The following is an 11,472-nucleotide window of genomic DNA, read 5'->3' as shown; positions in this document are numbered from 1 at the left end:
CGGTGTTTCCCATAGCATGGCAAGGTGACGCCAGGGGCATCTGGGAGGTTTTAAGGGGACATTTAAAAGTTTACCCCTTTCATGTGTGTGTGTATATATATATAGCAGGAGGTTATTTCCAGGAATTCGTCCAACTGGTCCCCTGCCCCAGCCCAGCTCCCCCAGTTCTTTTGTTTGTCCCCTGGGAGCCCTCGGGTGACCCCAGGTGTCCACTGCAGAACCAGCCGTCGAGGCTGCAAAGCTTAGGCTCCAACAAGGCCACCGGCCAAAGGCGGGGCCGAGGGGTTCAGACGTGAACTTGGCAGAGCGAGCTTCTCTGCTTCAGGGGAAACAGGACCCCGGAGGTGAGAGAGCAGAACCAGAAGGCCCCAGAGACCCCAGCAGGAGGTCCCTCAGCCCTCCTCTGCTCCAAGGGGCCCTGAGGCAGCACCCACCCCGCCCGGGCCCTGCCCTGGGGCTGGTGACCAGCCCTGCCATCCCAGGCAGCCCCTCGTCCGTAAATTAAGTAAGGCTCGGCAGGTGCCCAATAGAATTGTGCTTTATTAGAACAATTCTGGTGGTGTGAGCGTTACAACCTGACAGTGTTTAGTGCAGCAAAGAAGAACGAAGCCACCTGGGGAGCCAGAAGATTGAAGATGAGGGCGGTGGCTCCTCTAGGTGGGGTGGGGGGCAGTCCTAAAGCAGGAGCCGGCTGAGACAGTGAGTGGGGAGCGAGTGACCCTTCAAGGGCCTCCCTGCTGGCTGGCTCCGTGTGGCAGGGCTGGTCTTGCTTGAGGAGGCCGGGCCCCTGGGCTGGGGACAGCCGCCCAGCAGGCACCTGCGGAGTCCTCAGGAGCTCTCCCACCAGGGGGCGCCCCAGCCCCACGAATCAACGGCGGGAGGTGCCAGAAAGGAAACCAAGACAGCCTTCTTTGGCCACCGGCCGTCCCCTTAAGTGTGGGTCCCCACCAACTCTTGGGGGACCCTAATTAACCTGCTATGCATTGTACAGTGGTGCAGCATGGGTGCTGAGCACCGACCGCACCCAGCTGGCACCACCCCCTAGCTCAGGTCAAACCCACGTTTAGTGAAAGCCTTTACCAGGGGTCTCGATTATCCGCATTATCGAGATGGGTCAGCTGAGGCTTGAAGAGCTTCCACAGGCTCTCCGCCGCCACGGGGCTCGGGAGAAGGAAGGCTGGGGTCTAAGCCCGGGTCCGTCGGTCCCCAGCGCCAGTGTTCTTTCCCCGGCCCCTGCCAGGGTGGGGGCTGCTCATCTGAAGGAGAGCAGCAGCCGCGAGAATGGGACACTGGGCCACGCCACCGTCCCGGGGTGGCTGGAGGGCTGACACCTCGGGGCTTGAGAAGCAGACGCAGCCTCACCCCGCCTCCCTCCGGCTTCAGGAAGGAAAGGCCATCAGGGACAGGTGGGAGCGTTTCTCCGGGGTCAGGAAGGAGCCAAGTTCGGAAGTGGGCCCCCTGGGGAGCGGAGGGGTCTCCCTCCTGGGAAGGGCGCCGGCTGACGGTGCAGGTGCTCAGGGGGAAAGGAGCCCAGCCGTCTCCCCTCGCCCCTTCCCATTTGTGCTTCCCGAGAGGCAGTCATGCCTGGTGGGTAGAAGCGCGGCCTCTGGTATCTGCTCTGGGCTCCAGCCAGCCCCGTCTCTTGCCTCTCTAAGCCTCAGCATCCTTGTCTGGGAAACGGGAATTCTTCTAGAACTTCCCTCTCGAGATGGTGCTTCATCCCGCGTGCAAAGCACCTAAGCACGCAGCCTGGAAGAGGAAGAGGTTTAATAAAATGGTCGCTGCCCCTGCCACCGCCACCACCACCTTCGTCATTTCTAGGACCTGCCTGCCTCCAGGGCCTGGAAACGCCCCAGGCAGGAGCCCTGCTCAACCCCAAGGGCACCGAACAATCTCGCTGGCCTCGCCACTTTGCCTAAGTATGGCTTGACTGACAGGATGGATTATTTGGGGGAGAACAAAACGTCAGTCTAGCTCACTCGTGCACCGTCCCTGAAAGGTTTCCACGACAACGCACACCTGGTGTTCCAGGGGGAGGGCAGCCACGTGGTAAGGAGCTCAGGCTGCGATGGCAGGATGGGGAAGGGGGCGGCCCGCCCACTCGCGTTTTTCTGACTGCCGTGTGCCAAGTCCCAGCTCCGGGCCAGCAGGGGGGCAAGTCGCCTTCCAGGGCTCTCTTTTAAGCCTCACCATGCCCTGCGAAGGAAGTCCAATTATCGCTTAACTGATGAAGAAACTGAGGCTCAGAGTGGTTAAAACCTGCCCAAGGCCAGTTGGCTACTCATGCCCTGGGTGATTCGGGACCTTTCTAGGTTCCCCTGGTCCCACAAGGGGGGCGAGAGAGAGAGAAGGGCTCTCAGCTTGACACTGCGGACATTTGCGGCTGGCGGCCTTGTTGGAGGGGAGCTGCGCCGAGCGCTGAAGGAGGCTGCACAGCAGCCCTGGCCTCCCCCACTCCCCCCCCCCCCCCCCCCGGCCACCACCACATTGTGACGACCAAAAGGTTCCCAGAAGCAGCAGCTCGCCCCAGGTGACAGCAATCGCCCCGACCCCTGAGCAGCACTCTGCATTCCAAACGCTCATTCATGGGCTCTGCTGGGTTGACATGTGCGTGGTCACATGACTGGGTGGGTCTTATTGGCCAGGACCCTCCCCCAAGCATCCCTGGGGTGAACTGAGGCCTGATTCGGGGTGGGTGCTCAGGAAATCGGTATGCAACTAACCCACCTGCCTCAGTTTCCTGGGATGTGCCACAAACTGCGTGACTTAAAACAACAGAATGGGCCACGGTAATTGCTGAGGGCAGGGAGAGGGAAGAAGAGATGTGATGTGGGGGCATTTTCAGGACTTGGAGTTGTCCTGGGTAGTACTGCAGGGACAGATGCTGGACATTGTAAGTCCTGCCATGGCCCACTGAATGGCCTAGGGGAGAGTGTAAACTACAATGTAAACTATTATCCATGTGCTGCAGCAGGGCTCCAGAATGTATTCACCAGGGAAGCGGACTTGGCCAGTGGTTAGGGCGTCCGTCTACCACATGGGAGGTCCGCGGTTCAAGCCCCGGGCCTCCTTGACCCGTGTGCAGCTGGCCCATGCGCAGCGCTGATGCGCACAAGGAGTGCCCTGCCACGCAGGGGTGTTCCCCATGTAGGGAACCCCCAAGCGCAAGGAGTGCACCCCATAAGGAGAGTCGCCCAGAGTGAAAAAAAGCGCAGCCTGCCCAGGAATGATGCCGCACTCATGAAGAGCTGACATAGCAAGATGACTCAATAAAAAGACACAGATTGCCAGTACCGCTGACAAGAATATAAGCAGAAACAGAAGAACACACAGCGAATGGACACAGAGAGCAGACAACAGGGGGGTAAAGGGGGAGCTGGAAGGGAAGAAAAATAAATAAAAATAAATCTTTAAAAAAAACAAAATGTATTCACCAAATGCAATGACTGTGGGAGCAGGTGTAGCTCCAAGGTTTGAGTGCCTGCTTCCCATGTACTAGGTCCCAGGTTTAAACCCTGGTACCTCCTAAAAAGAAATCCAGCAGGTCTGGGCCCCACGGCTCTGGAGGCCAGAAGCGCAGAATCCTCCCTGGCTGCTCCTGGCATCTTGTGTTTTGCCAGCTGTCCCTGGGCTCCATCCCTGCCCCCGGCATCATGTGGCCTTGTCCCTCATCTGTCCACATGTCAAGATTTCCTCTTGGGGTAAGGACACCAGTCCCATCGGACTAGACCCGCCTGGTTCAGGTTGACTCCAGCCCAACTCACCCCAGCCCTTTCCACCGGAGCTCCCACTCACAGCGCGGGGTTAGGGTTGAACGTGACCTTTGCAGGGACATGATTCAACCCATAACAACGTCTGACATCCTTGTCTGGGAGTCACATCTCTGTCGATTCTGCTTTACAGGCAAGGAATCGAGGGTGGGAGAGGCTGAGGGGCCAAGGGGTCCCAGGCCGCGGGGCGGTGGAGCTGGGTGGAGGATGGACAGGTCTGCCCTCAGGCCGGGTGGTCTCCACCTGAGCCCGGTAAGGCTCTGGGGTCCAGCCAGCACGATCCGGCTCAGCTGGCGCAGCCTGGAGCTGGGGCCGCCCCGGCTCGCAGGCCACGTCTCTCGGTGGCTCACGGGAAAAGTGGCCTGGGGCGGGGGCGCCGTCTCCTCCCCTCCGTTACAGAGCGGAGCAGGTGTTCCGGTGGAAGCAGCTTTGATGCGGGGGCCTCATGAGGACAGCTCTGCCTTGGCCAGCTGTGTGCACTTAACAGTGGCAGCAACCACCAAGGAGACACGATCATCTCCATTTCCAGAGGAGGAAGTCGAGGCCCAGGGCGTTCCAAGCAGGTCCCGAGCCACCCAGCTGAGGAGCTGCCTGCAGCACCCAGGACAAGTGCTGGAGCCTTCCAGGCAAAGCTCCCTCCCCCCGCCACAGCAGAGCACACATTTGCATGTATTTCATGTCTGCACGCTCCCAGGGATGTCGAGATTCTTTTTCCTTTCTATGGCAAAGGCACTGGGCACCGCAGCGAAGCCAGGGTGCGGTTTCCACAAAGGCTGGGCGCTTCCCGGCATGTTCAGCTGAGAGAGGAGGGAGGCCGCTGTTTCCTCTAATGTCCTCAGGTCCACTGGACACAAGCTGAGCCCTGCTCAGGCCCGGGCTGCGGGTGGCATCAGGTCTAGGGCGAGGAGTCAGCCCCAGGCACAGGCCAGGTGGAGGGTATCCTCGGAGCAGATCATTTCAGAGCCTGGTGCCTGCCACATCGTAGGTGGTCAGAATGTTTGCAAAGTGTGGAAGGATACATGAGTAAATGGATGAATAATTGAGGACTCGAGTCAGGTCATGGATGAATGAGTGAATGAATGAATGAATGAATGAATGAACGAAGTTGGCAAATGCAATGACCGGGGCGAGCACAGGTCCTGAGTGCCCAGCAGCGGGGATGTGAAACCTTGGCTGTGGTTAACGATTAGGAAGAAGGGGGCGGGGGTGAGGAGCAGCAGAGGGAGAAGGAGGGGGAAGGGGAGGAGAAATTGGGGGAAGAAGGAGGAGGAGGAGCGGCTGCAACAATGGAAACATAAAAAGTAAAAGGGCTGAGGAAGAGGGGGAGAGAAGGAGGAGGAGAGGGCGGCCTCTGCCCATGGCCTGGCCGGCATCTCCTGTCCAGTGCCCGCTCGCTGTCTTCCAGCACCAGCACCCGAGGCCACCCGAGCCTGCTCGGCCCGGACAGCACCGGCCGTTCACCCCTGGGCAGGCAACGCTGGGCCCTCGCGCCTCCAGTGTGGATAACTCAGAATTGGATTTCAACCCTGATTCCGCAAGTTCCCCCAGCGAAATGAAGCTCCCGTTGCCCCCAGCCCTAACGTGACAAACCAGCCACCCTTTGTCATCTGCCTTTCCTTTTCTATCTCAGCCCCCACTCCCCTACTTGGGTCTCCAGGGATCACCTCCCCAAGGAGGCTCTCAAATCCTTGCCTCGGGGCCTGGTTCTGAAGGAACCCCAAGGACAAGAATGATGGTGACGCCGGTGTTCCGAAGGACAGTTAACATCACTGCGCGTTGACCACGTGCTTCCACCCAGCCGCGCGCTCTGCATCCACTTCTCCCCCTTAACGCTCCCGAGAGCCCCTTCGTGGACGCGGGTTCTCATCCTCCATGTTTTCCACGTAGGAGCTGAAGCCCGGAGAGCTTGGGAGGCGAGCCCAGCTCTCTAAGACTCCCGAGTTTGAGGGCGTAGCCGCTCCACCCCCGGGTGCTCCTCTTCCACTGTCTACAGTGAGGGCAGGGGTGCTGACCGGCGGGCGCAGGGGTGGCTGAGCCGGCCCTGGGCTTGGATTTCCTCCTCCTGTGCGTTTCAGCAGGGAGTGGCTGGACAGCTCCCGGCAGCCAAGAGTGCAGCTAGGGCCAGGCAAGGCGAGTCAGCACCTTCAGGCCGCATCCTGCCCTGACACTGTCCTTTGCGTGCAGTGGAACTGGTATTAATAGAGCACCTACTGCATACCCAGCACGCTCAGAAATGACCTACCTCAGAAAAGACAGAGGTTTAGCTGTTCCCTCCAAGAGTGAAGACGAGAGGGAGCCACATCCCTCGACCCCCAAGAAGCCGTAAGCGTGTCTTGGCAAGGAGCACTGGGGGTGAGCGGGCAGGGCATCTGCAGCCACAGGAGGGAGGGACCTAGCATGGGGGAAGCTCCTTCCATCATCTTGGGACCGCAAACAGGTTAACTAACATGGGGCTTCTCGTCTTTGGCACTATTGGCATTTGGGGCTGGACAACTGTCAGAGGCCGCAGGGCATGGATGTGGCAGTAGAGATGACACGGATCCCCTGCCATTTCAATGTGTCCTGAGCTGTAAGGCGAACTGCACTGCAGGGTCTCTTTCGGCCCAGCAGCTGTGGGGTGTCTGGTTATCACAGAGAAGAACGAAACCGTGATGTGTCGAGGATACATCAGCTGCACAGTGATCACAGTGGAATGCCCCTCCCCCCCCCCACTGGCCCCCACATTCCCTAGAAGGTAAGGAAAGCTGCAGGTAGCCCCTGGGTCATCTTGGAGCCCCGTACAAGGGACAAATGCATGGAAAAGAGCCCAAGGAAACCCCACATACAAGGCTTCCTCCCAGCGTTCAGACCTCGGCTTACATGTGGGCTCCTTCCAGGCGCCCTCCCAGACCATCATGGCTCGTGCATCCACCCTGACCCTGGCATGACCTCCTGTTTTTCATTCCTTCAAGCACTTGTCATCAGACAATACCATGCTTATTCACATGTTGGCCCCTTTATAGGCTATCTCTCACCCCAGAAGGGAAGTTCCATGGGGCTAGTCCTTGTATCCCTAATACCTAGAACAGCTCAGCACCTGGCATACATAGGTGCTAGGCATGTACACGTACTTGAATGAATGGATGAATGGATGGATGGATGGATGGATGGATGGATGGATGATTGGGTGATTGATTGGATGGATGGATGGATGGATGGGTGGGTGGATGGATGGGTGGATGGATGGATGGGTGGATGGATGGATGGGTGGATGGATGGATGGGTGGATGGATGGGTGAATGGATGGGTGGATGGGTGGGTGGATGGATGAGTGGATGGATGGGTGGGTGGATGGATGGATGGGTGGATGGATGGGTGGATGGATGGGTGGATGGGTGGGTGGATGGGTAGATGGATGGGTGGATGGATAGACGGATGAATTACTAAATGAGTCAATGAATGAGCTCTGGTTAACCTCCCAAAATCAGGCAAGTGACTTGGTGAAACTGATAATAACAGTGGCCAATATATGTGTGCTCACTTGGGCCAAGGATAAATTTCTCTCATGGACTCCTTGTGCCAACCCACAGTGGTAGATACTATTTTATAGTAATACACACAACATAAAATTTACACTTAAACCATTTTTAGAGTGTACAATTCAGTGGCATTAAGTACATTCACAATGTTGTGCAACCATCACCTACATCTAATTCTAGGACTTTTTCACCACCCCAAAAAGAAACTCCATACTGATGAAGCAGTTACTCCCCATTCCTCCTCCCCAGCCCCTGGAACCACTACTCTGCTTTCTGTCTATTCAACTGTGTCTGTTCTGGATATTTCATATAAATGGAATTATACAATATGTAGCCTTTTGCACCTGTCTTCTTTCACTTACATGTTTTCATGTTATGGCTGAATAACATTCCATTGTATGGATAGACCCCATTTTGTTTATCCTTTTTTTAAAAGAAGGAACCAGGGATTGAACTCAGAACCTTGTACATGGGAAGCAGGTGCTCAGCCACTGGGCTACACCCACTCTCTTGTCCATTCTTTTTTTTTTTTTGACTGTGGAGTTAATTTATTCATCAAACATCTATTGGATGCAACCACAAGCTAAACACTGTGCTAGATGGTGGAGAGTTATTTCATTTCAACCTCACAACAAACCTCTGTGCTTGATGCTGTCAATATCCTTTGATATAAAGATGAGATAACTGAGGCCAGTTAAGTAAATTGGCTAAGGCCACATACCTAATAATGCTACTCAGTTTTGTTGTTATTTCCACCCTCCCCCACCCCCACCCTGCTGTTTTTTTGTTGTCTGTGTCCATTTGCTGTGTCATCTTCTGTATCTATTTCTCTTTTTGTCTTCTCTGCTTGTCTTTCTCCTCTAGGATTCACCAGGATTCAATCCTGGGGACCTCTGATGTGGAAAGAGGTTCCCTGTCATCTGCACCACCTCAGTTCCTGGTCTCTGCTGCACTTCACCTTGACTCTCCCCTTGTCTCTCTTTTTGTTGTCTCTCATCTTGCTGTGTGACTCATTTGCGTGGCACTGGCTCAGTGCGCGGGCACTCGGCTCACTGCACAGGCACGCTTTCTTTCTCTTCTTCTTTTTCACCAGGAAGCCCCAGGGATCGAACCCGGGTCCTCCCATGTGGTAGGCGGAAGCCCTATCACTTGAGCCACATCCGCTTCTCTGTTGTTATTTTTAAAATTCCATTATCACATCACTACAAAGCAGAGTAGTTGGAAGACATTGGTCTATCCCCGTGGGTTGCATGTTCCTCATTTATAAAATGAAGGTGTGAACTCTATGATCTCTGTTTAAAAAATGAACTTAAAAGGCAAACGGGGAGGGAAGCAGATGTGGCTCAACTGACAGAGCACCTGCCTACCATATGGAGGGTCCAGGGTTTGATACCCAGGGCCTCTTGATCCGTGTGGTGAGCTGGCCCACGTGCAGTGCTGCCGCACGCAAGGAGTGCCGTGCCACGCAGAGGCCCCCTGCATAGGGGATTCCCCCATGCAAGGAGTGCACCCTGCACGAGAGCTGCCCCCGTGAAAAAAGCGCAGCGCACCCAGGAGTAGCGCTGCACACGTGGAGAGCTGACGCAGCAAGATGACACAACAAAAAAGACACAGAGTTTCCTGGTGCTGCCTGACAATGCAAGCAGATGCAGAAGAACACAGCGAATGGGCACAGAGAGCAGACAATGGGGGGGGGGGCAGGGAAGGGGAGAGAAATTAAAAAACAAATATTTAAAAAATAATAATAAAAATAAACAAAAGGCAAATGGCGGGAGCAGATATGGCTCAAGCATTTGAGAGCCCACTTCCCACATGGGAGGTCCTGGGTTAGGTTCCCAGTGCCTCCTAAAGAAAAATAAAGAAAACAATGAGCATACAACGAGCAAAACCAACAAGCAGACAGCAAACAACAACAACAATACTGAGCAAACAATGAGCAAGCAGATGAGAGCCAACTCAGGGGAGCCGATGTGGCTCAGTGGTTGAGCTTAGGTGGTGTAGAACGACGGCAGACGTCCCAAACCCCAGAGCATCAGAACAGACCTCGAAGGCAGCCTCTCTGGGTACATCCCAAAGGGGTTCAATATATGAAAAACGCAGTTCGCAGAGCTCTAGGAATCACGCACCCAACAAGAAACAGGGGAAATTTCCATTTAATTCAACCAACATTCAACGAACATTTACTTTTCAATGGACATTTGGGTCGATCCCACCTTTTGACTATTGTGAGTAGGGCTGCTATGAACAGGCACGTGTGCGCTTTTATCTGGAAACCTGTTCTCCATTCTTTGGGATATACAACTAGCAGTGGAATTGCTGGATCATACGGCAATTCTATATTTAACTTTCTGAGGAGCCCCCAAACTGTTTGCAACAGCAGAGAGATCCTTTTACCTTCCCGCCAGGAACGTATGAGGGTTCCACTTTCTCCACATCCGCACCAAAACTCATTTATGGGGGCTCTGATTTGCATTTCCCTAATGACTAACGACACTGAGCCTGCGCCCCTGACCTTCGCTTCTGGGGGCAGCCCTCCTGGTCGGGCGCGGGGCCTGCTCTTCGGAAGGAACTCCCTCACAGGCGCAGAGCAGGGGCGCACCCTCCTCCGGGCCTCAGCGTCGCTCAGGGACAGCCGCGGCCCCAAGCGGCCCAGCAGGGACCCCGGGGAGCCGGGGGAAACGCCAGCGCCGCCATGCGAGGGGGCTGGCTCTGCCTGCTGACGGTTTTCCTCCCAAGTGTCACAACGAGGCTATTTGAGAACCAGCCTGCAGAGCACCTGGCCCTGAACGCCCGGCTCGCACCCCGCCTTAGCCGGACGCCACGCAGCCTCTCTCTCGGCTCAGAGAAGCGAGCGCCCCGACGACACGGTTCCCCACCGTCGGCGCGCAACGCACGGCTGGCGAATGGACAGACGGACGCGCGAAGACGGCGGCACACACCTCCTCTCTCCTCACGGGCTTAGACCCGGGCTCGGCAAACTTCTGAAAAGGGCCAGAGGGCGAATCCTTTCGGCTTTGTGGGCCTCCGGGTCACTGCTGTAACTCCAGCAGCGCGTGCTGGAGCGCCGCGACCGCCCCCGGCGAGCGCAAGGCAGCGCGTGGCTGCAGCCAGCGACTTGACCTGCGGGCAGCGACCCCGAATTCATCTCGTTCGTATGGGTCACAACATATTAGCCTTTTTCCCTTTTTTCGACCATTTAACAATGGAAAAGCCATTCTTCGCTCTCAGGTCATACAAAAAGAGATGGCAGGTGTGCTGGATCCATAGGCCAGTAGGGTTTGCCCATCTTTGGCCTTGACTTTTGTTCTTTTACTTTTCATTATAAATATATTTTTTTCCCCTCAGTACTGGAGCAATAGGCATTGTTATAGAATAATTAGAAATTAACATCCAAATAAAATTAAATTAGAATTGTCCATAATTTCAGCACACAGAGATAATTACTTCTAACATCAGGTATGTGTTTTTTTCAGTCTATTTCTAGCTATTTCTATCAACTATCTAGCTATCCATCCATCCATCATCTACGCTGTCCGATATGATAGCTGCTTAAAACTAGATACAATTAAAACTTTAGATCCTCCGTCGCCTAGCCACATTTCAAGTGCTCATAAGGTACATGTGGCTGGCTAGTGGCTACCATGTTGGAAATTGTAGATGTAGAACTTTTCCATCATTGTGGAAAGTTCTATTGGTCAATGCTGATCTATCTAAAGCTATTCAGATAGATATAACAAAAATAGGACAATGCCAAATAAACTTTTCATGAATGTCTTTGTTCATTTAATATTTTGAGGTGACTTTTCTATACCATTCAATAATTAACAACTATGTTTGTTTTTTTAAAGATTTATTTATTTATTTATTCCACACACACCTCATTGTTTTGCACTCGTTGTCAGCTCTCTGTGTCTGTTCGTTGTATGCCTGTTTACTTTTTAGGAGGCACTGGGAACTGAATCTGGACCTTCCATGTAGGAGGTGCTTGAGCCACCTCCACTCCCACTTGTTGTGTCTCTCATTGTGTTTCCTCATTTATCTCTTCGTTGCGTCATCTTGTTGAACCATCTTGTTGCATCAGCTTGCCGCACCAGCCCATCATGTCAGCTCGCTCTTTTTTTTTTTTAAGATTTAGTTAATTATTCCGCCCCCCCCCCCCATTGTCTGCTCTCTGTGTCCATTCA

The sequence above is a fragment of the Dasypus novemcinctus genome, chromosome 23 (genome assembly GCF_030445035.2).
Source record: "Dasypus novemcinctus isolate mDasNov1 chromosome 23, mDasNov1.1.hap2, whole genome shotgun sequence".
NCBI lineage: Eukaryota > Metazoa > Chordata > Mammalia > Cingulata > Dasypodidae > Dasypus > Dasypus novemcinctus.
Note: the sequence above shows the minus strand (reverse complement) of the source record.